General features: G+C 36.2%; 1 protein-coding gene and 1 pseudogene across 1 annotated transcript in view; both read right to left on the reverse strand.

The window, feature by feature from the left end:
* LOC119540658 overlaps positions 1-142 on the reverse strand; it is a 38307-nt pseudogene extending 38165 nt beyond the window's left edge.
* Positions 1-22198, reverse strand: part of PRIM2 (DNA primase subunit 2) — an 804531-nt gene that overhangs the window by 64241 nt on the left and 718092 nt on the right. The window lies entirely within an intron of this gene.

Genomic DNA, 22198 nt, shown 5'->3' on the forward strand with positions numbered 1-22198 from the left:
CTTCTCTCTTGCCTTCTGGTGGCTCCAGGTGGTCCTTGGCCTGTGGCACAACTCCTGTCACTGCCTCCTTCACACAGCCGGTGTCTCTCGTCTGTCTGTCTCTTTGTCCAAATTTCACTCTTCTTCTAAGGACACCAGTCATATTAGACAAGGGCTTGCCCTAAACCAGTTTGGCCTTATCTTAACTAATCAAAGACGCTATTTCAAAATAAGTTCACATTTATGGAACTGGGAGTTAGGACTTGATCAGATCTTTTTGGGGATACAATTCACCCGTAACAGTACCCAGTTTGTAAACCATTGCTTTGAAAGATTTAGAAAACTCTCAAAACTGTCCTAAACCAAATTTAATGGAGTGTCCTAAAAAAAACCATAATCATTATCAATTTGATTTTCACTTGCTATTATAATCATGAATTCTCCCTTCCATGAGACCAAAATAGCAGTTATTTTTCTGTGGGATAGAGATAAAAAGCACTCAAATGTAGAGTTACCACATAAAATGTAGGATGCACAGGACATAATTAACAAAAAAGTACTCGTTATTTTCTGAACTTCAAAATTAATTGGATGGCACGTGTTTTTATTTGCTGAATCTGGCAATACTACAATGGAGACTTGTGTTCTCCCTAACAGCACACAGAAAGATCCTAATTTAAAATCTTAAAGCCACAGCCTCAGTATTTTGGGGGAGAAGAATTTTTAAATGAGTCAAGACAGACAAAAGTCTTAAGCCTGTAAGTACAGTAACCTTTTAGGAATCTCCAATTCCTGAACATCTTTTCTCCACAATTCAGGTGTCTCACGATGCAACCTCTTGATGTGCCTGTGGCTGGGTGTCACTCTCAACCATTGTTTGAGAGAGAAAACCTTTACCGCCTGGGGTGCCTTGATTTGTGGAAGGCACTTAGCCTCTTTTTAAATGTTAGGAGCTCAGCAGGTTGAAATATAAACATTTTTTTCAACCAGATTCAAGGAACATGAACAATCTACAAAGGACATAATCAAATGCCGTCCAAATTGCAAAGCCACAGGTTTCAGACCTCAGTAGATTTCAGTTTTGTGAATATTTTATCAACCATTTGAACAATAGAGAGAGGCTGACCTGGTTGGCTTAGTTATCAAAGGGATCTGTCGTTATCCTGCAATGACAAAAGTGGGACTGCAGGACAATTTAACAGTGAAAGCCATTTCTTTCAATTTTATCCTTTACAAAACTGCCAGGTAATTAACTTCACAGCAGTTTTGTTGGCAAAGTAATACTACAGATAAAATGAAACATTCATTAATAACTGACCGTGAAAACTGTAGTTAAATATTGTTGAGCTAATATAATCACTAACAGAAGAAGATAGAGCAGAATGACTGGGAGATAGTGGAAAGCCGAAGCAACCACATAGGGGGTTCTAGCCCCAAACCGCTGAAGAATGAAAGTGGGAAATCAAAGATGGGAGGGAAACACATAATTTACAATATCTATATCTTAGTATATTTACGGGCTAAACAGTTGACTATAGTGTTCAAAGTCCAACAAGATTTCTCTTTTAAAAACACACTCAGAAGACTCTTTCCTTTGTGTGATGACTCAACAGGTTTAAAAGAGAAAAAAAAAAAAAACAGACAAAACATCATAAATACCAAAAGCTTATCACTGCCCATGATGAAATACCCGATTAAGCCAGTGATAACCATGCATCAAAGCAAATACTTAATTTCCGTGTTAAGGCCTATGTCTTGTCCATTTTACTGTCTTTTAACTAAACACTATTGACCATAACTCTACTGTCCAGTTACAATGTGACCATTATTCTCCCCCTATACAAAATCCTTCTAAAGTATTTTGGTCAGAGAAAGATATGAGTTCAAAGGAATCCTTAGATAAATAAAACCTTTCAAGTACAACATATCTGCAGTTCCTTTTTTGCAGAAAACAAAACAAAACAAAACAAAAAAAGACAAGGGAAATAATTTCCTCTTCCTCAAATGGATTCTCTTTGTATATCTCAGCTTTGGTATCTAGGTTACCCATGCATTCTGAGAGAAATAGTAAGGAGAAGGGAGTGGGGGAGACAGGGAGCAGACCTAACCTCACACTAAAGATAATCCTTTGCTTTTACACTTCTGTGTTTAAAATGATGCATGCTTAAATTGCTTTCATCCAAGGATGACTAAATAGCATCATGTCTTTTCTATTGACAATTAAGTATCTTTGAGGATAAATAGCAATTAAGCTTCTATTTTTTGCCTTGGGAGAACCCAGATATTGAACTTGTTACTAACTCACTATGGGTAAAGCTCAGAAATGGAACCTAGAATTTTCCATTTTTGTTAACCTGTTCTAAGCAGCAGCGCATATTATACCCTTGGGAAATTATTTTAAATAACTTCTTAAAAAGGAAAAAGCAATGATTTAACAGAAAGAAAGGATATAGGGCAAGCAAGAGTCATAAACAAAAATCTCCAATGCAAAAGACTTCTGTTGCACCTAGGGTGACATCAGAATACTGACAATCTGGTTTGAACTGGTCTATAATTTCTGGTGTAATTCAGAAATAATTGCTAATGTGCTTTTTAACTTACAATTTTCAGAGCCATAAAACTTAAAATTCGCTCTGGAAATACTGGGGCTCAATATTTAAAATTTTGAGAAAGGAAATGTCTGATGTCTTTTCTATATGTTGTTGTTCAAAGACAGATAGCTCTTTGGATCTGTAAGAGGAAGGCATGATTTGGTCCATTACATAAAGAGCTGGGAGGGGGGGAAAAAAAGCAAATACAAAAAAAAACAGAAAAAGCAAGCAACTAGAGAGTAGTATTTAGTTGCCACCCTTTTCAAATTACCTCCAAAATTATGCTTATCAGATTCAAATGTTTTAATCACCCTAGACTTTTAGGTAACAAGAACAATAAAGAATTGACCACATTTAATTAATGGAGAGTTATTTTTTTATGCAAACTCTTGGTTTAAGTAAAATATAGCCCAGTGTGTTTCATTTTAAGGTGAGATAATCATCTCATTCTTTAAGCCAAAAACATAAATTTATCTATGAAGAAAGATTTCAGATGGAGAGCCTAATATCTAAAACCTACAAAATATTTTATGAAGAATAGCTTGTGAAGTTTCTTTAAAAAATAAAAACAAACTCAAATAATAGCACATTCTTTTTGTTGTTAACAAACTTGAAGGGCTTTTCACAAAACTGAAGCAATTTAGGCTATGATTACATATATATGCCCGAAAAAAATAAATTTTAAGATAGATACTGAAAATAAACTGTTTTACAAGTGACTTCATAGCCCATTTCTAGTCCAGTCAGTTGTCCTAAATTCAGATGGACTTACTGAAGCAAACTGTTTCATGACTGGCCTCAACCACAATTAAAAACCAGTTACCTCATCAGGGATTCAAGGCTCCTTCTCCCTAGATTATAATATCTAAACACCATGTTGGCTTATGACAGAGAGTACTGGGGATTGACTTTCCCCCTTCCTGTCCTCGTACCACAGCCGCTCTCCCAGGAACACAGGAAGCATATCATGAAATTTAAATCAAATTATAATAACCCTTTATCTGAGGCACCCTCCTTCAAACACATGCCCAAACACAGGTCCTTGTGGTTCCGTCTCCATAAAAGGTGGCACAGGCACACTTCCTGCCCCTTTTGGGAGCAGCCCAAAAGTCCATGGTTTCCCTGATAAGTCACTAACTCCTTATTAGCACAGATCAACACAAAAATAGGTTCCCCTAACAGATTCATTACTAACTAGACATCTTATATGTACAAAGATTCATGGCGATGCCCATTGTCTTGTGTAGAGCTCAAGAATAAGGTCTCTATTTTTCCTTATCATTTTGAAGATACAAGAAACTTCAAAAACATTTACTTTCAGTTTGGAAGTTATTCTCCTGAAATAATCTTTTATTTCTAAATATGATTCTACTTTGGCTCATTTATCTACTTTGCTCCATCAAAGCTAAATAATGTCATTATTTTAACAAATATTACTCAAATTGTTCTGTTCCTAAAATAATTTAATAAGCTCCTTAACTTCAGCTAGATATTTTTCAGATCACAAGTGGATCCTTCAATTAGTTTATACCTAGAAAATCTATTACACATTTATGATTCTAAAATTTAGCATCTGCCATAAATATATGAACATATGTGGTAATCACAACTACTTTCCCCCTATATCTTTTTAGGTAATTGCATACTGGGTTATAGATTATACATTGGTAGCTACAAAAATAGCTTATAAAAGATAGGTTTCTTGGAAGTTTACATAGGATTTAAATAAATCATAAAAACAGGCTTTCCATTTCATTGAATTAAAATTTGAGATGTGTTCTATAGCAAATCATCAAAGTAAATACATTTTATGCTATTACAGGGTCCTATAGGCTAAAATCCTATATTAATATATTTGTTTTCCACTATAGTACTGTGATAACAGGTTAAAAATGCCTTTTAAAGTTAGACATAATTTTATGAAACAAGAAAAGAGCTGATGAATGTTTTTTTAGGACCTTAAGACATTTTTTAACTTACCAAGGAAACAAACAACTATTTTTTTTATGTCTGGGTCAGGACAAAAGAATAAAAATAAAAGGGAATAATCCCTATTTCCCTACCTGTCCAAAGTTCTGTATATTTTACCTTCATGTAGACCAATTATAAACTCATGCTACCACTGTAAAGGCTTAATGAAAATTAGAGTTTTACTTGTTATTTATGATCTAAAAGCATTATGGACTGATGAGAATACTAAATATTTTAGCTATAATTATATGTTGTGTGTTTACAAAAAAATTTTATGTGCACACTGAGACCGTGCTATGTTTATTTTTGTATCCACAACACCTACAGTATTTATGATATAGCAGATTACTCAGTGGCTGTATACTGAATTGAACTTAAAAATATGTCAGAAATTAGGGGGAAGAGAAAGAATAAGAGGAGGAAAAGAGACTTATTCTAATACATTACATATACTTGTGTACCAAATCATCAAAATATATCTACAGAAAAATATTTTCATGTACAAAAAAGTGAAATGTGTTCCTAAAGTTTCCCAAAAAACCAAGAAATACATATTTTTCCAAACATTCACATAGAAGGCTTGTTTTAAAGAAAAGTAAAGCCTTATCGTGCTCGGAAACGAAGGTATAATTAGAAGAGGACAAAGCCCAGGGTGCTGATTTACTGCTCTCTTGTGTGCCTTTCCTTGTTGATTTACGGAGGTGCCATGGAAATGCCTTTGGAAGATACCTGTTCTCTTTTTCAGGGACTAATTACTGTTCTGACACTCAGCCATGGAACAAAGAGAACAAAATAAAAATAGAAATAAAGATAAAAAAATATTTTTTAGTAAAATACATATGTTTCCTCATACCCTACCAATTTTTATAAATCATTAATATTTGGACAGCAGCAGATTATATGGAATTATACTATATATCTTATATCTTCACTGCCAAAAATACTGTCAGTTTTTGTGATATCATTAGGTTCCAACATTATTTCAAATAAATTGTGGGTGACAAAATCCTGCAAAACAGCCCTAATAAAGAGAAGAAACTTTTCAAGGGATAAAATAGATGTATGTTTTGTTGATAAGAAAAAAAAATAGAATTTCTCATTAAATTAAAAAATGGTCCATGATTCCTACCATTAAATCTACAAAACTTATTACCAGTAACACACAAAAACTTGCAACGATAGATCTGTGTGAAAAAGCAGCACAGAAGGAATTCTGGGAAGATGGGAACCCCTTTTGCCCCCTCTGATGCTTTCCTTGCCTCCACCCCACCATTTCCCAAAATATATAGCAGCAGCCAGAAAGACACAGAGCAGACATGCCACCTTGTGGAAAAGAACTATCAGAGATAAAGAACAATTTAAAAAACACTAAGAGGACATAATGAGATTGAAATTCAGTTTGACAAAATACTTTCTGAAAATAACACGATTTTCAGATTAAAAATTCATTAAATCAATTTAAGAAAAAGTTGTATAATTTTTATCTTCTAGGCCACTAATTCAAGTTCAACAGGAAAAATACCTAAAAACAAGTATCTTAAGGGAACTGATAAGGAATTTCAAATGCAGATAACAAAGGATAGGTGGTTAGAGGCAGGGTTGGGAATGAAATGCAATAATGATACAATACTAGATAAAAATTTCTCTGAAGAAAAACTAGAGTCCCTTGTTGAAAGAGCATGCCAAATTCCAGGAATGTTTGATGAACAAAAGCATATCTTGGTAAAATTGCTGAATTTTAAGCAGGAAGGAGTAAATCTAACAATCTCCTAGGCAGAAAGTACATGTTACTTTACAATAGATAGTAAACAATGTCCAAATCAGAACAGATATTTCAAGACAGAGGAAGATAAAAATCAGCAGAAACAATAAAGGAAAAAAAAAGTTTATATAATTAAATTGAGAGACAATAGTAAATCACTTAAAGTACAAAACAATCTCATTAAACTTCAGAGTTAGGTCTCAAATGTGCAAATATATCCTTTTCCAAAATATATGGCAGGATGGTGTAATACAGTCGTCATTATACTGATATAATCCGTGCTCCTTCATCCAAGGATGGGATCTGTACATTCTATACTATTAGCCTTTGGAGACTAGGAAGATACTGGTTCAATGTCAGGATATGCTAAGATGAATGGTCAATGAAAGAAAGACAAGCTCCAGTTTTGAGATTTGGAGATATCTTCCCTTATCTCCAAATGGATCTGTTCTTCAGTCTGAACTTGGGATTTCATTGTTATACATATTGTATAATCATTGACCACATGTTGGCCCTAGATATATCTCCCATTTTTTGAGATAAGAAAAACAGGAGGACATATAGAAAGATTTGGTAACATAAAATAAAAACATGAGCATGCCACAGGAAACAGAAATATGTATCTGCTTTGCATCTTCAATCAAAATTTTTTAAATACGTCAGAAAAAAGAGAGGCAATTAAAGATGAACTGATAAGACAACAGACTAAGCCGAAAGGTGATCTTGCTGAGAAGGCAAGAAGATACGTGAGTTAAAGAAAAAAATTAAAGACACAAAAATATAGTGGCAGAATTTAGACTGGGGGTCTTAGAAGCAATGAAGAGCAGAATCAACATTGCAGAAAATATAGTTAGGAAAAAACTTCAGTATTTTACCTACAACAAAGAGGGAAAAATCATAAGAGGAAATAGTAGACATATAGGAGAGTGACTCACCACTCAAACAACTGGGGTTACTGAATGAAGAAAGGAACAAAGGGGACCAAAATTGTAAAGACATAATTAAAAAAGAACTTTTTGGAACTTAAAAATACATATGAGTCTACATATTAAAAAAGGACTTATCATAATCAAAGCAAATATAATGAAAATAGGCCCAAGCTGGATATATCTTGGTAAATATTTCAATTTTAAGAATAAATAATGATTTACATGTATTCAATAAGGGAAAAGAACAGATGATGTATTTTTAAAAAGGACAATCAAGCTGTTTTCATTACATAGTAAGATACAACAGAGCAATGTCTATGAAATTTTGAATGAAAAAGGTTGGGTCCAAGAAACCTGTACTCAACCCTGCTGGTATCCATATGTGAAGTCAGCAGAAGTGTATTCCTCAGTCATCCTGTGGACTCAGAAAATACACTATTTACATTCACCAAAATCAATTTTCAATACTTTGGTGGATTGAACTATATACCCCAGTTTGGACATGTTCTTAATTTTGATCTGCATTCCCATGGATGTGAGCCCATTGTAAATAGGATCTCTTGAAGATGCTATTTTAGTTAAGGTGTGGCCAACTGAATGAGGTTAGGCCTTAATACAGATTACTAGGATCCTTTAAAAGAATAACATCAGATATGGTGAGAGAAAGCCACAGGGAGGAAGCAGAAGCTGGAAGTCAGTGGAAACAGAAGAGAAAAGAGAGGTTATCATCATATGATGGGAAAGCCAAGAAATCTAAGGATTGTCAGGCAGTCAAAGTGCTACAGACCCCTGAAGAAGGCAAGCCTTCTATCCTCAGAAACCATCAGCCTGTAAATTCCGTTCTTCAAACCAAAACCAATTTGTGATAGCAGACTAGCAAAACTAAGACAAATACACTGAAAAGTAAAATGTATAACAATGAAATTCAAAAGTACTAGGAAAAAAAAACGGTCACTATTAGTCTGATCTCTTGGTGAAGATGACTTTAAGCATAAAAGCAATGGCAGAAAACAAAGGAAGAAGTTGAAAGATCTCACTTGCAAAGATTAACTTGTATACAGAAAAATAAAAAGCCTAAAGCAAATAAACTGGAAAAATTAAGTCCATGTATAAAACAGCTAAAGGGTTATTATTCTTAATATACTGACAGATTTTACACAGCAGTGTGAAAATGAATACCCAATAATAAAAGACCAACAATATGATCAAGGAAATCAAGAGTACATTGAACATGTAAAACAACCCCCCCCGAGGGGGTGATGTCATCAACATGGCAACATAAACAACTACTGAAAACTTATCTCCAGAAAAACGGTAAAAAGGACAATTCTGAATTGTTTGAAACTCTGGAGGAGGATATAGACTGGAGAAAGACTCTGCAAATGCCGAATTGAAGAGAAGAAATATCAGGTAGGAAATCTTCCATTGCAGACCAGCTGGTCCTCTCCCCTTCCCCTCACTCAGTCTCCATGTGAGAAAGGCACAGAATCAGCAGGCAGGACCCCTCCCACCACAGACACAGATTTTAAAATCTCTCTCAGCAGTGAAAAATACCGTCACTGTTTGAAGACTTGGTGGACAGGGGAGGACACTTCAAGGCCTAGATCGGTGAGGGAAAATAGACTGAGAAAACATGGAAGAGACTGTTCCCAATCCTGGGTCTGGATGCCCTTCCCCTGCCCTTGAGGGAAGCAGCAGTTGGCGGCTGTTTCCTTGCCTTGAAGACAGCTGGAGGGCTGTGTCGGCAGAGGAAGTACTTTGCCACAGGTGGAGCCCCACTTTGAGCCAGATTTTGGCTGTCAATGTGAGGACACAGGAATCCCACTGTTTCAGCCCTGCTGGGTCACACAAAGCCTGTGATCAGAGGCAAAGCAGCCTCTGAGGATAATTAAGTCACCAAACACCACCATCTGCTGGACAGCCCAGAAAGTGCAAGGGAAGTAAAATACTTTTTAAAAGATGCTTCAGACCCTTTCACAGGAGCACGGGAGCTGGTCTACACACCCTGTATGGAAACATGGCCCTGTTTTGTCTGAGAAAACAACTAAAGCAGGCTCCAAAACAAACCCAGGTCTTGCTAACCAGTGGAAAACAGAGCACAACTAGAAGCCAGTAGATCTAAATTACCACACACAGTGAACTTGCTGGGGTGCCAGTGCCTACCTCCCACCCCTGTGGCAGGCCATGGTGGGTGCCTGATTTGGGGGGGGAGGACTGGGGGGCATAGCCAATCTGACAACTGGCCAGGGAGAGAAACAAAGAAAAGATAGAGATCAAAGACCACCACCAACAAAACCTTAGGTAAAAGAGAGAAAACAACCTCCAGAATAAACCAATCAAGAACATCAGATGCCTAGACAGCAAAACATCATGGGCCACATCAGGAAATGGGAAGATAAGGCTCATTCAAAGGAATAAACTATAGATGTTCAAACAAATCTTTTAAATCAAATCAACATGTTGACAAAGAATGTGACAAAAGAGATGAAGGATATAAAGAAGACACTGGATAAGGAAGAATTCATAAACTTGAAAAAACAAATGGCAGAACTTATGGGAATGAAAGGCACAATAGAAGAGATGAAAAATACAATGGAGACATACAACAGCAGACTTGAAGATGCAGAAGAAAGGATCAGTGAACTGGAGGACAAGACATCTGAAATCCTGCCCACAAAGGAACAGATATGGAAAAGAATGGAAAAATATGAGCAAGGTCTCAGGGAACTGAATGATAACATGAAGCACAAAATATGCATGTTATAGGTGTCCCAGAAGAAAAAGAGAAGAGAAAAATGGCAGAAAGAATAATAGAGGAAATAATCAATGAAAATTTCCCAACTCTTATGAAAGACATAAAATTACAGGTCCAAGAAGTGCAACATACCCCAAACACAATTGATCCAAATAGACCTACTCCAAGACACTTAGTAATCAGATTTTCAAATGTCGAAGACAGAGAAAACTCTGAAATCATCAAGAGAAAAGCAATCCATCACATACAAGGGAAGCTTGATAAGACTAAGTGTGGCTCTCTCAGCAGAAACCATGGAAGTGAGAAGGCAGTGGTATGATATATTCAAGATACTGAAAGAGACAAACTGCCAACCAAGAATCTTATATCTGACAAAATGGGCCTTCAAAAATAAGGGAGAGTTTAAAATATTTATAGATAAACAGACACTGAAAGAGTTTGTGAACAGGAGATCTCCTCCACAAGAAATACTAAAGGGAGTGCTACAGATAGGAAAAAATAGTAGAGAGAGGTTTGGAGAAGAGTGTAGAAATGAAGACATCAGGAGATAGAAAGAGGGTAGAGATTGGGCATTTGATGTTGAAGGAATATAGAATGTTCTAGAGGATTGATTGTATGGATCCAGAAATGGATAGCACAATACTGTGTAATGGTAGCACAATGAAAAAAGATGACTGTGAATATGGTTGAAAGAGGAAGGTTAGAGGTATGTATGACAACAGAAGGAAAGATAGAAGATAAAGATTGGGACTGTATAACTTAGTGAAACCTAGAGTGGTGACGAGTGTGATTAAATGTACAGATTTAAGAATGTTTTTGCATGACGAAGCAGCAAGAAGGAATGAAGTTCTGAGGTATGCAACCAGGTGAATGAACCATGAGGACAGTAGGTTGAGTGAAATAAACCAGAAATGAAAAGACAAACATTATAATGCCTCACTAATGTGAACTAATAATAATGTACAAATTTTGAGAATTGTATCTGGGAGCATGGGTTATCAGGGGAAGGTTTATGTAAAGGTTCCTAGATTGTACGCTCTTACAGCAATCACATTTATTCATGAGTTGTAACAGTTATTTCTAAATTTTGAGATGCTGAGCTGTTTGTGTGTGATGTGGTTGGTCCCTGGAGCTTTGGGTGTCTGTGTGGCACCTGGGTCTTGGGGCCAGAGTTCAGCAGCTGAAAGAGTCGGCATTGCTCCATGAATCAAGCATAAAAGAGGCTGAAAAGGAGATCAGACTTTGGAGATATGAACGAAATGGACTTGGTTGAGACTGGGGTAGCTCAGACTAAAGGGTAGAGGATGATATTAACCGTGTTTTAAAATTTGGGCTTTTCTGTGGGACCAAAGGAAGAGATGTGTATTTGGTGCAAAATCTATATTTTTTGTAGCATACTGTATAATTTAACTTGTATGGTCAGTTTACTCAAATACCATAATTACATGGAACTTTGACTAGGGAGTGGTTTGTAAGGTTAGCATGAAACCCAATACAACCCAGAGTAATTTGTGCAGAGAATAAAAAGTATTTGTAAAGCCCCCTTGAGAGACTGGGGGAAAATGTGGAAATATTAAACTTTCCCACATGGGGAATTTCTGATATTCTCACCAAGCACTGGGGGCTATCAGTTTTGTAGGCCGAGACCTCAATCTTGGGGCTTACCCTTTTGAAGCTTGTTAATGCAAAGAAGAGGCTAAACCTACTCATAACTGTGCCTAAGGGTCACCCCCAGAGAACCTTTTTTGTTGCTCAGATGTGGCCTCTCTCTCTAAGCCAACTCAGCAGGTAAACTCACTGCCTTCCTTGCAACATGGGACATGACTCCCAGGGGTATAAATCTCCCTGGCAATGTGGGATGTAACTACTGGGGATGAGCCTGGACTCTGCATCATGTGATTGAGAAAGGCTTCTGGATCAAAAGGGGAAAGAGAAATAAAACAAAATAAATTTTCCGTGGCTGAGAGATTTCAAATGGAGTCAAGAGGTCATTCTGATGGTAACTCTTATGCATTATATAGATATCCTTTTTAGTTTATTAGAATAGTTAGAAGGAAGTGTCTGAAACTGCTGAACTGCAATCCAGTATCCTTGATTCTTGAAGGAGAGACTGTAACTATGTAGCTTATATAGTATGACCATGTGATTGTGAAAACCTTATGCCTCGTACTTCCTTTACCCATTTATAGACAAATGAGTAGAAAAATGGAGACAAAAAGTAAATTAATAATACAGGGGAGGAGAAGTATAAGATATTTTGGGTGTTCTTTTTACTTTTATTTTTATTCTTATTTTTTGAGTTATGAAACTGTTCAAAAATTGATTGTGGTGGTGAATGCGTGACTATATGATGATACTGTGAACAACTGTTTTACACTTTGGATGATTGTATGGTATGTGAATATATTTCAAGGAAAAAAAGAAGGGGAAAAAACCCTATCAGCCTTTCTTTTAAATAAAGAACTGTAAATTAAGACCAATTTTTTAAAATGACAATGTTAACTAGGGTGCTAAGAAATAGACACTTTTATAGACTGTTTCATGGAATATAACATGGCACAACTTTCCTGGAGTGTTTTGTGTTTTGGCAATATACCATTATACCATTATCTTTAAAATATGTATGCTCCTTGTGGTAGCTTGAAGCTGTTATGTACCCCAGAGAAGGCCACGTTCTTTTAATCCATTCCTGTGGATGCAGACCTTTTGTAGGTGGGAACTTTTGTTAGGTTATTTCAATTGAGATGTGATCCAGCCCATTCATTGTGGGTCTTAACCTCTTACTGGAGTCCTATATAAGAGGATAAAACACGTACAGAAGTTAAGAGATGAAACTGAGAAAAACTCTTAGAAAAAAACCCAGAGAAGCTAAAATGAAGCCACTGAAGCCAGAAGCTGGAAGAAATGAAACACAAGAGAGAAGAACCAGCAGACATAACCATGTGCCTCACTATCTGACAGAGGATCCCAAGCTCACCAGTAGCCAGTCTTCAGAGAAAGTATCATCCTGTTTTTGCCTTAATTTGGATATTTTTCACAGTCTAGGAGCTGTAAATTGGAAGTTAATAAATCCCCATTGTAAAAGCCAACCCATTTCGGGTATATTGTATTTTGTCAGCTTTAGCAAACCAAAATACCTCTTAACAGAGCAATTCCATTTCTAAGAAAGTACCCAGCATTGTTTATAGTAGCCAAAAATGTGATAGCAGGAGAAAATCAACAGTACTGGATTTTTTAAAATATCACCATACTTCCAGAAAATGGAATACCACGTAGCCACCAAAATGTGATAAAAAGAACATTCAAACCCATGAGGATTTTCAAACCCATGAGGATTTTCAAACTATTTATTAAATTAATAACATTATGACTTGAATCCATTAAGTGGGAAAAATAGAATACAGTGTTCCATGCTATTAATTTCATTTAAATTCTCAATATATGTTTTTAATATGAATACAAAAAGTAATTGAAAGAGCTATACCAAAACATTTATCATGGACATCTTTGAGTGATGGAGTTATTGGTGATTTTTAAGTTCTTTATTACACTTTCATGTATTTTCCAGAATTATTACAATAAATATACATTAACTGAGCTATAGGAAAGAGTACAAAGATTTTATATAAAGCACATGGCACAAAGTAAGTCATCAGTAAACTGTAGCTACCTGAAAGCCAGGAGGTCATGAGATCCTACCATTTTTAAGTAGCATTTCTCTTAATTTGGCATTAGGACTTTTACTGCAATCCTTTAATAATAATAATATTAATTATAAATAATAATTAATAATTCAGTTCTGTTGATTACTTTCATAATGTTATGCTACCACCTCCACAATCCACTATGAAAACTTTTCTATCACCTCAAATAGAAATGCTGTACAATTTAAAAATTAACCCCCCACTCCTGCCACCATCCTGGTCCCTAGTATCCTATATTCTGGTTTCTGACTCTATGAATTCGCTTATTCTAATTATTTCATTTTAGTGAGATCATATAATATTTGTCTCTTTGTGTCTAGCATTTCATTCAACATGATGCCTTCAAGGTTCATCCAGCCACTTATAATTTTAATTCTGGATCTTCCTTGCTCTGTAATATTAAGCATTTTTATACCAGTTTTGCCTAGCAAGTTGTATTACAACCCTTCAGAACATAACTAATAGAATCACAGACTTCCCATGTGAAAATGAATATTTTATATATAGTAGAGAAATGGTTGTAGCACACAGAAAACATGCATTTTAACAGTATTCAATTTTTCATAGAAAGCAGGGAAGTTATCTCTCCTGCCTCCTACCTTCTTATCTTAATTTCTGGTTGATGGCTTTTAAAATTTCTTATAATAAAACCTTCATCTCATTTAGTTTAGGGTGACAATTTATGTAAAAAACAATACTGAATCATTGTATGATTATAATAGATTCAGTTCAGATTAGTTTGTTAAAATAATATTTATTGATCACCCATATATTTCAAGAACCAGAGGTACTATACCACACCCTGGAAATATCTCAATGAGTGAGGAGGAATTGAAGCCCTTGAGAAACTCTAGAACAGCAGTTTCAAATACTGGGGATTAACAATTCTTGTACATAATGTCATAATTCTATAAAAGGGGAAAAGACTAAAGTAATATTATAAAATATAACAAGTGTTCAGTAAATACATATTGTAATATTGACTGTCTTTGTCTTTAGAATTGACAAGCTAATTTCTATATTGTATTTAATGCTGGTCCATTCCCCAACCCTCACCAGCTCAGCCAGCAGACCTGCCCATACTCCCAATGTGGATTCCTGGTTCTGGTTCTGGAGAGAGCAGAATAGCCTTCATGCACACACTGGGAGCATGTATGTTTGACCCAATCTGACTGGTTGTAGCCTGATGTACTCGCTGTCCCAGAACTTGCCCTGTGTGTAGAAGGCAGTTCCCAGAGTTTGCTTACAGAACACTGAGGGAGAACAGTCAGGTGGGTGCCTAGGGCAAGGGATGCTGGCTTTGGGACATACAGTGCAATGCCCAGGACCATAAGGAAACTGTTTCTTGGGGAAGAGGGGCTATTCATATCCATGTAAATGTTGAAATTCCTAGGACTATACATGCATGCCCAAGACAAGATGCATGCACAGAAATGTTCAGGGAGGCCCTATGCTTTGACTTGGGATTATTCTCTGAACTCATTGTGTAGATAAGCCCTGAAGGAGAGCACTTGCACAGGTCAATCTGCAAACATTGGGAAAGGTGTTTTCTTTTGGCCTTTTATTTATTTATTTTGTTAGCTCATGGCATTCAAGGAAAGTGGTCTTAATAATAGATGAATATGAGCTTAAGGAGCAGATGTTACACAGTCTAAATCAGGAAAATGATAGATGAGCACTGTGCTGGTTTGTATCTGTTATGTACCCCAGAAAAGGACATGTTCTTTTAATCCATTCCTGTGGGTGCAGACCTATTGTGGGTGGGACCTTTTGGTTAGGTTACTTCAAATGGAGAAGTGACCCAGCCCATTCAAGATGGGTCTTAATCCTTTTTCTAGAGTCCTCTAAGAAGAGAATAAAAGACAGAAAAAAAGCCCAGAGAGCTCAAAGAGAGAAACACCCAGTGAGCTTGGAGAGAAATGCCCCAGAGAAGCAAGAAAGAACCCACAGAAACTGAAAGAGCCAGAACCTGAAAGCAACAAAACCCAGGAGAGAAGGCTCAGCAGATGCCAGCCATGTGCCTTCCCATGTGACAGAAGAACCCCAGATGCCACTGGTCTTTCTTCAGAGAAGGTATCATCTGTTGATGCCTTAATTGGGACATTTTCATGGCTTAAAACTGTAAATTTGTAAGCTAATAAATTCCCATTGTAAAAGCCAGTCCATTTCTGGTATATTGCTTTCCAGCAGCTTTAGCAAACCAAAACAAACACAAAGAGAATATCAATAGAGAGATGGAAATTATGAAAAGGAACCAAACAGAGCTCAAGACCACAGTAACAAAAATTTAAAATTCCCTAGCGGGGTTCACTAGCAGATTAGAACTGGCAGAAGAAACCATGGAGGCAAGAAGGCAATAGAAAGACATATTTAGTGCTGAATGCAGAACATTGCTAACCAAGAATTTTATATCTAGCAAAACTGTCTTTCAAAAATGAGGTAGGGATTAAGACAATCCCAAATAAACAAAAGCTGAGAAACTTTGTCACCACTAGACCAGCCCTACAAGAAATGCTAAAGGGAGTTCTGCAAGTTGAAAGGAAAGGACATTAGAAAATTAACTGAAGCCACGTAAAGACATAAAGATCTCTGGTGAAGATAATGACATGGATAAATATAAATACCAGTACTATGGTACATTTTATTTGTAACTTCACTTTTTGCTTCCTATAGGATCTAAAAGGCAAAAGCATAAAATGTGATGATAAATCAATGGTTTGGACTCATAATGTATAAATATGTAATTGGTGAGAAGAACTACATAAACGTGAGGTGATGGAGGGATACAGGAAGATAGTTTATGTATGCTATTGAAGTTAGGTTGGTTTCTAAGCAAATAAGATTGTTACAGATTTAGGATGTTAAATGTAAGCCCCATGATAGCCACAAAGAAAATATGAGAGAACATACAGACTCATAGAGATAGAAAGTAGAATGTAAGTTACCAGGGGTTGGAGGAAGGGGCAATGGGGAATTAATGCAAAATGGGTGTTGGGGTTATGCTGGTTTGAAGCTGTTATGTACCCCAGAAAAGACCATGTTCATTTAATCCATTCCTGTGGGTACAGATCATTGTAGATGGGACCTTTTGATTAGGTTATTTCAATTGAGATGAGACCCACCCCATTCATGATGGGTCTTAATCCTTTTACTGGAGTCCTTTATGGGAGGATAAAGAACACAAAAAGTCCAGGGAGCTCATAGAGAAACACCCAGAGAAATTCAGAGAGAAAAAGCCCCTGGAGATGCTGAGAGAGAGAGCCACTGAAACCAGAATCTGAAAGCAATGAAACCCAGGAGAGAAGGTCCAACAAACGCCAGCCATGTGCCTTCTCATGTGGGGTGTCCCAGGTGCCAGCAGCCTTTCTTCAGAGAAGGTATTATCCTTTTGACACCTTAATTTGGACATTTTCAAGGCCTTAGAATTGTAACTTGTAAGCCAATATCCCCATTGTTAAAAGCCAGTCCATTTCTTGTATATTGCATTTTGGCAGCTTTAGCAAACTGAAATGGGGGTGAAAAGAAATTTTTAGTAATGGATGCTGGAGAGGGTACTGCAACATTGTGAATGTGATTATTTCCACTGAATGGTATGGTTGGGAGGAGGTTGGATGGGAAGGTTTATGTTGTACATGTTTTCACAATTAAAAAAAAAAGAAAGAATCTAAAGAGATAATGGCAATTAAATGCAATACATGATACTGGATGGTATCTATGAATGGAGGAGAAAAGGCTCAAAAAGGCATTATTGGGACTTAAGAAAAATTTGGAATACAGAAGCTTTATATCAATGCTAATTTTTTGAATTTGATAACCATACTAGATGATTATATAAGTGAATAACTTTGTCATAGGAAATGTACATGGAAGTATTATGTGTTTAAGGATTATGATGTGTACAGCCTGCTCTCTAATGTTCAGAAAATTGATTGATTGATAGAAGGATAGGAGAGGACAACAGATGGATGGAGAATCGACTGATAAAGGATTGATAGATACATAGAATGATATGGCAAAGATGGCAAAATGTTCAGATTGGTGGGTCTGGGTATCTAGGGGGGTGAAGTTATGTTGGACTTCTCTGAAGGTGTTTGTATTATTTTTGCAACTGTCCTATAAGTTCGAAATTACTTCAAGACAAAAAGTTTAAAAATCATATGGTGGCAATAACAATTGTAAAGGTCACAAAAACAAGCATAAATCAGACCACAACATACAAGATAAAATCAGTCACTGCCTTGAAAGATTTATCTCAACTTCACAGACAAGACAAATGAAAGGAAAGAGTAAAGAAAAAAAAAATGAGAAATTGAATATCCATCAAGGAAAACTACCCAGAAATATGTGTCTGTGGTTAGAATAAGCAGATAATGGTCTTTTACTGACACAAAAACATCCCTTATCTTCCTCATTCATGAGCTCATACCATTACATCAAAATTGATCTAATCTGTGTTCTCCCATCCGAAGCTGATCATACTGTACTGTTAGCATAGAGATGCTGAGGAACTGAAGTATGTCAGACAGGATGGATGTGTCTGCCAAGAAAGAAAGAAAGTTTCTCCATATCCCCTGAGCTTTAAAAGTATATTTCTTCATTCATCAGTGTTTGAGACATCATTAATGTACATATTGCATTATCTTATAATGTGCATGCTTACAGATAAATGCTGAGACTTGCATACGGCTGCTGACCTGAGCCAATGAAACACAAACACATAGCACTTTTAAAGTAATAATCAAAACGGCAATTTGTGTGGGCACATCATGTAAAATTAGAGAATATCTACACTCATTTCTCTATTACAAATTATGAATTGTGATCCTTTTACTTATATAGTTAGATATAAAATTTACCAAAAGCATATTTTAAAATTAATGCAAGAAACTTTAAGGTCATCTTGTTTTACTTACAAGAAATGTGATTTTATTAAACATAACTTAGGAGTTTCTACCCATATCTATATGCAACCTAATTTTTAGATAAAAATTTAATAACACAGTAATATATTATTTTGTATGTGTACTCTAAATGACCTATATTACTGTCTACATTATTGCCTAACACAATAATGTAGACATTTGGAAGAAAATTTTTTCAATTACAGAAATAAAATCAATCACCAAGTATTGAGAAAATTAGGATTTGAACAATACATTATAAATATAAAATAGTCATTTGATTAAAGATAGAAAATAATTACACCCCCCCCCAATAGATAATATGCAGGAGTAATGGAATTGTAATTGGTTTGGTTCTCTTTTCCAAACTTGGTTAGCTGTCATCTTTTTGTTTTGTGACTAACGATGACAATAATAATAATTCAAGTGATTTTGGACTGTGTAAGGTCAGAGAAAATAGGCAGAGGCTTCAACAGAATGATTGAGAGAGCCCCAAAATCCATCTGTCTTAAACCAGGGAAGATAAAATTTGATACAGTATAGTCTGAGACTGTTTTAACGTAAGAATGCAGGAAACAGAAAAAAGTGGTATAATTATAGAAGAGATAAATCCTTATTTTAATGGTTTCAGAAGTTCTAGCCTATGCAGTAGAGCTAGAAACTCTCTTTTGAAAAAGAAAATTAATGTTACTTTAAAATAATTTGGTGTTCCAGCTGGATAACCTATGAGAATTAACTAAAAGATTATTGGAACATATAAAGTAAATTATTTAACACAAACACACCAAATCCAACAACAACCCATTTGAAAACATAATAGAACCCACTAACAGAATGGAATATAAAAAATGCCCAGGAACAAAACTAACAAGAAATCTACAGGACCCATGTAAAGAAAACTACAAAATTTCCTTGACAGATAAGACATGAACAAATGGAAAGGCATGACCATATACCTGGATGAAAAAATGAATATTACAAAGATCTCAAATCTTCCTAATTTAATGTGCAAACTTGGCATTTAATAAAATGATTTTGAAGCTTGCCCAAAAGATTAAATGACCCAGAAAAAATCACCAAGAACATTTTGAAAACAAAAATAATTAAGGGGAATGTTAACTTACAAATATTAAAATGTATTGTCAAATTCTGATAAAATCAAAAAACAAATTAATGAAATAACCTAACAGGTTCTAAGTTTCCCATTACTGAAAATATATAACTAAGATATATAAGAAAAAGGATACAATAGAGAGACTCTCTATTTAGCCATAAGTTGTTCTATATCATTTGAAAGTTCCCTTCAGCTCTAAAATTCTGTGCATTAACAATGATGATATATCAGACATCTCTGAAACACATTGTTTTGTAGTGAGATCTTCATATTTTACCTTGAATCATTATAGGTAGACACCCGCTGAGCCTGCCTGACTATTATTAGCGTGCCTGAACATAGTACAATATATGACCTACATACCTGCTGGTAATGAGGTTGAGAAGCCCAGTCTATACCCTTCTGAGAATCCCATTATCTCTAAGAAGAGCCCAGGGATCCCTTATTGCTCATAAATGTCTTGGTGAAGGGGTAGGAGTCCAGCCCCCCAAGTTCAGTCCAGTTCCTTCCTAATTGAATGGGCTGCATGTTAGTAAGAAGCCTAGCAAACGCTATCTGAACCACAGCATCTGGTATGTGTTGCTGAGGTATAGTTGCTGAGATTTACAGTGAGTGAAGCTTTGAGGGTAGCTTCCCAGGCTCTATCTGTTATGATTCATTTAATGCTCTGTCAACTTATAGGTGTGAGGCCATAGTGGTAGGGGCTGCAGCGGATGATGTAGGCTTCATGGAGGAGAGGTTCTACCACACCATAAAGAGCTCCTGAGGGTTGGGTCCAGCACACAAAGGCACAGGCTGCATCTCCTGCTCTAGAGTCACACTGGCCAGAGCCTACTGGCAACCCTTGAGTAAAGTCACATACCCAACACTGTACTTAGAAACTGGGCCTTTCGCCCTAACAAGCTGAAAGACCTCCAGTGTTAGCCTTTCAGTTCATCCCCAGACATATATGGGGATGCAAGCCGGCTTCTGAAACCCTGAGTCCAGACACCCTATGGGACCTTACACCTCAGGTCTCCAAAGCCTTATTTTCTGTAACTTCCAGTAGCCACACTTCACTCCAAGTCTGGCAACTCTTTTCTCCCAGAACAATCAGGGCTTCTCCCCTATTGCATTGCATGGTGTCTGCCACTCATCCTCTTAAATAAGACAACTTTACTGTGTGGCAGAGCAAATTTCTTCACTGAAGAAAATAAAACACATGCAAATATAGTCTCTGGGAGGATTACCCCTCTGGTAGAGGTACATTGCTTTCCACTCTCATTTCCTACCAAATCCCACAATAGCATACCATTCCCGGGGACATTGTTACAATTTTAAATTCTTGGAGCCCAAACCAGATCTAATGAACAGAGTCTCTGGAAATGGAGGCCAGGAATAGCACTGTCACTCATATAGCTCACAGTTAATATTTCAAATACTTGAATGCTGTGGTTGTGAGTATTTGTTTCCAAACAAATATTGTAGCATAAAGGTATTGTGAAATTTTTAACCCAAGGAGATATAGTTCTTAACTGACCATTTAGGAAAGAAAGAAGGAGAAAGGATGAGTGAGGTTAGGAGCTCATTTGAGACTGTACAGGACAGTAGTTACACAAGCTTTGCAGCCAGGTGACCTGGGTTCAGATCTCAGCTTTCTATCCACTAGACCTCTGGCAACTTACTTAACCTTTCTGTAGTCCAGTCTCTTCATCTATGGAATGGAAGGAGGAGGTAGAGGATAATAATAGAACCTGCCTCAGAGAGCTGATGTGAGTAATAAACAACATGATCTCCGTAAAGCATGAAAAGTGGTATCTGGCACGTAGTAAGCACTCAAATATCCACCAGAAGTTGTAAGCTGCCTAGTATTTCATAACCATTTATTTTTTCATAAATGGGCAAGTTTAGAACACTCAGGTATTTAAAAAATGTGATTTAAACAGTATTGCTGCTTCTTGCAAAATTACATATTGAAGCATATAATATTCGAGTGGGTTTAAATGAGCCTACCCTATTGTTTTTCAGATCCAATCCCTGTGGTAATGAGTCATACATATTTTCCAGAGTATGAGGTCACTGTCAGTGGTTTTACTTATGATCAAAACTCTGTGGTTGGAAGCCATAATTGAATGAATATTAGATAAAATCATTTGAGAAATATTTTTTATTTTCCTTTCCTTTAGTTTTTGCTCCTTCCCATCTCTTATTTTCAGTTTTCATTTGTTCTCCTCCAAATCCTTTTATGATTCACTTTATCCTCTTTGCCCACCTCTACCTCCTACTTGGAATCCAAATGCAGAAAAAATAAAATTATGATATACTTTTAACCTGTTACATTAAACAGTAGACATAAATAGGATGAATTTTAAATATTTATAACTAGTTAAGAATAACTGTGTGACACATATACAGTTTGAAGGAAGGGGAAGAAACAGAAAGACAAAGAGCAAAAATGACGGCAGTGGTGGTAGAAATAGCTATCAGACACAGAAACAGTAAAATACAGACTT

This window comes from Choloepus didactylus, chromosome 7 (assembly GCF_015220235.1).
Source record: "Choloepus didactylus isolate mChoDid1 chromosome 7, mChoDid1.pri, whole genome shotgun sequence".
In the NCBI taxonomy this organism is placed as follows: Eukaryota; Metazoa; Chordata; class Mammalia; order Pilosa; family Megalonychidae; genus Choloepus; species Choloepus didactylus.